Below are 4,221 nucleotides of genomic sequence, written 5' to 3' on the forward strand. Positions count from 1 at the left end.
TTTTTTCACTGAGCATATTTTAGGTTCAGCCATGTTGTAGCATGTTTCAATGCTTTTTTTTTTTTTCTTTTTGAGGCGGAATCTCCCTATGTAGTGCAGGCTGGCCGTGAGCTCCATGTTCCATGTAGCTTAGGCTGGCCTCAAACTTGTGGTGATCCTTCTGCCTCAGCCTCCTGAGTGGTGGGGCAAGTGCACCACCACGCCTGGCCTCGTTCCTTTTTATGACTGGATAATATCTCATTATATGGCAAGACCTTGTGTTGTTTACCTTTCATCTGTTGATGGACATTTGGGTTGTTTCCACTTTGGGCTATTATGCATCACACTTTATGAACATTCTTGTACAAGTTTTTATGAGAATGTAGGTTTTCAGTCATTTTGGTTTATACCTAGGAATCATATGACAAATACATTTAACCTTTTGAGTATCCTTTCTGATAACTGTAATCCACTTATATTTAATATAATTACTGATATATTTTGATTTAAATCTACCATCTTATTCAGAGATATTTATTCCATAGGCTTATGTTCTTTTTATCAAATGTCTCCTGACATGATTTTTTTCATTTTTCCATTTTTCTATTAGTGGCTTAAAAGATATATGGCGCTTTCTTCCCATTATTTTTTTTTAGTATATGTGTTGCTGAAGCAAGCACCTCCCATTAATTTATATGTTCCCTCAGAGGTAAGATACTCATCCTTTGGTTACAAATGGATAACCCTAGGTGGAATTCTACCCATAAACAAAGCAAGGACCTTAAAATGCTTTAACTTCAGTTGAGGATGGTGGTGCGTGCCTGTAATCCTAACTACTCAGGAGACTGTGGCATGAGGATCACAAGTCTGAGCTCAGTTCAGGCAATTTTGCAAGACTTTGTCTAAAAATTAAAAAATAAATAAAAATAAAAGGTTTGGATGTAGCTCAGTAGCCCCTGGGTTTAATTCCTGTACTGAGGAAAGAAAGAAAAAGAAGGCTTTAACTTTATCCACTCTCTCCTGACTTAAAACCCCTATTGTCATGTGTTTTAATTTTATATGTATTTTCAACCTCACAAGACTATTGGTCAAGATTTACATGTTTACCTTTTTAAAAATCACTCTTTGTTCCTTTTTTTTTTTCCTTTTTTGAGACAGGGTCTCCCTATGCAGTTCAGGCTGGCCTTGAGCTCACTTTGTGGCCTTCGCTGGTCTTGAACTCATAAGGATCCTCCTGCCTCAGCCTCCCAGTTGCTGAGACTACAGTCATGCACTACCATGCCTGGCTGTCTTCATTCTTTTTGCATCTTTGACCTTCTTCCTGAAATATGCTCCCTTTTGCCTACAACTTCTGGTGATAAATATTCTCAGTTTTTGTTTATCTGAAAGCACCTTTTTAGAAGTATCTTTGTGTGTGATATTGGGGATCAAATAAAGGATCAAGCATGCTAAGCAGGCGCTCTACCTCTGAGCTATACCCCTAGTCCAAAAATATCTTTTTTTTTTTTTTTTGGTCATTTTTGAGACGGGGTCTCACTCTGCAGTTCAGGCTGGCCTTGAGCTCACTTTGTAGCCCAGGCTGGTCTCAGACTCACAACAATCCTCCTGCCTCAGCCTCCTAAGTACTGGTATTACAGGCGTGTGCCACCACGCCTGGCTCTAATATCTTCTTCTTAAAGTACAGTTTTATAGTGTACATTATTGTAGTGGTTCTTATACCACTGCTGTCTTCAGGTCTCTGTCTCTGCTCAGAGCTCAGCTGCCAGTCTAACAGTTTCTGTAGTGAATGTGACCCATCTTTTATCTCTAGGTCCTCTGACAATTTTCTTCTTGTGTTTGCTTTTCAGCAGTTTTACTATAATGTTTCCAGGGATCGATTTACTTTTATTTATCCCCTTTAAGATCAACAGGGCTTCACTTATTTATAATTAGATATCTCACAATGTTTGGAAAATTTTAACGATTAATTTTTCAAATATGGCATAGCTGGGCATGGTGGTGCATGCCTGTAATCCCAGAACTCGAGAGGCTGAGGCAGGAAGTTGTTGCAAGTTCGAGCCCCCTCACAAAGGCATTGATTCCTCAGGCAAAGAGCCCAAAAGGATAGTCTTGGCTTTCTAAGTCCCAGTTTGATTTTAGCTTTGACAGTTCTTCAATAACTTGGGTTTTTTTTCTCCCAAAAGTTTTCCAGATAAGTCTCAGTGACTTTTGCCTCTTCTACATATTGCTCTTCGGACACTAATGCAACACTGAGGAACATTTCCTAGATTTCCAAGACGAGGATGGAAATGTAACCTTTTCCAAGGGAGGAAGTAAAGAAAACAACAAGGACTGGATCCCCCTTAGGAAGCCTTGAAAATGCCTCAGCCAACCTTAGCTTTCATGCATACACCACCACTCCAACATCAGAAGCAAAAGTGGGTATTCAAGACTCAGTTCCCATCAACACTATCATAAGGGGGTGGACATTCAAGCTTTAAGGGATGTCAATTTCTGAGGAAAACTAAGATTTAGAGCCCAAAGATGTCAAGATACAATAAAACACCATTTCCCACAGTTTCCCTGGGGAGCCTTGGCCTCTGAAAGATACTCAGACCAGAAGCTCAAAGAACACACTTTTCTCCTGTCTGTTTTGTTAGGAATGAACTTATTTGTCCAGACTAAAACAGAGGAAACTAGATTCCAGAGGCAGCAAAAGCAAGGCTGTTAAGCCATACTCTTGCAAGAGGAGTGCCTGGACACACAAACAGCCACACTCCCGCTGTGATAAGATAAGCAGATGCTGTCATATTTTGGGTGATTTTCAAAGCTGTCCCTCACCTTTACATGTAATACATAAATTCCCATTACAACAAATATCATTAAAAGAAGCATTATTGTCATTAATACTATTACCACATCCCAGCAAATGGTAAACATCACTCTTTTATTTTCCTTGTTATAACCAACGTTCTATAAAAATAATGCAATAAAAGATTTTTCTCATGTTGTCCACCAGAAATATATATAATTTTTGTCAATTAAAAGTAAAAGGACTGGAGGTGTAGCTCAATGGTATAGCATATTAGCAGTTATGAGGCAGTGGGTTCAATACTCAACACAAAAAAATAAATAAATAAAAGACTTCTCCCTGTCTATATGACAATTTTTGAAATGAAAAATCTTTGTTTGGTTCTGCTTTTAATCATTAATCCTTCTGGAACTTCAACTGACTAATCAGGAGTTTCTACTGTCTTTCTGATTTGCTATGTCTTAAATTTCTTCTTTGAAAATTGTACAATAAATATAGACTTATTGGAAAAAAGAGAAAGGTATGAAGTAGAGAGTAAAGGTACTTTCCATTCCCCAAGACCGGTATAACCACTGTTAACGCTGTGTGCGTGATTCTTCCATATTTAATGTTAGAGGAAAAGAAACAGAGGTATGAGCTCAACAGGACAGGTTTTTCAGAACAAACCTGAAAGGGACCACTCTGGCACTCAAGATCAGACCAGCAGCTCTCCTACAGGCGGTGGGGGTTTTTGTAGGCATGAGGAGGGAGGAGCTCACAGGGAAGGGAAGTTGTGGCATCTGCCAGGAACAAGGCTTGAGAGAGCGCAAGCAGTAGTGGTTGCCCAGGGACAAGGTTTGAGAAAGCACAGGAGTTGTGGCTGCTATCAATAGAACGGCTGATAATGTTAAAAGTCCCCAGGTGCAGCCGTGCTGGGAGGGGCAGTTTAAAGGGGTTTCTGATCAGGTTGGCAGTGGTCAGATTCCTTCACTTACTAGATGTGATCTTTCAAAATAAAATGAAATTATACTATGCATTACCTTTGTCAATTTACTTGTTTCATTTAATCATACAAAGTCCACCAAAAAATGTAGACACACTTCAGGAAAAAAAATAGTATGATGATTTTTCAGCAGACAGTGTTACCCTCATATGGGAGACCCTAAAGGATGAGGGGTATCACAGAAAACCCACCACTACACTGTCAGCCCTTAGAGAAGAAACTCAAAACGCATGTGCACAATCTCAACAACCAAGGTTACCCAAGCAGCAGTTTGTTGTATTAATAAACATCTGGAAGCTAATGGCCACTACTTTGAGCATCTCTTGTCATTGTAGAGGACAAAGGTAACTTGTATTTTTTTTTTTTTTTTGGTACTGGGAATCAAAGGTATTAATCTCATGATATCTCAATAAATTTAGTATTAAAATATTTATACAAATTTTTCTTTTCCTGAAGTGTGTACACATTT

The sequence above is a fragment of the Chinchilla lanigera genome, unplaced genomic scaffold, assembly GCF_000276665.1.
Source record: "Chinchilla lanigera isolate Chin_1 unplaced genomic scaffold, ChiLan1.0 scaffold00041, whole genome shotgun sequence".
NCBI classification, from domain to species: Eukaryota; Metazoa; Chordata; class Mammalia; order Rodentia; family Chinchillidae; genus Chinchilla; species Chinchilla lanigera.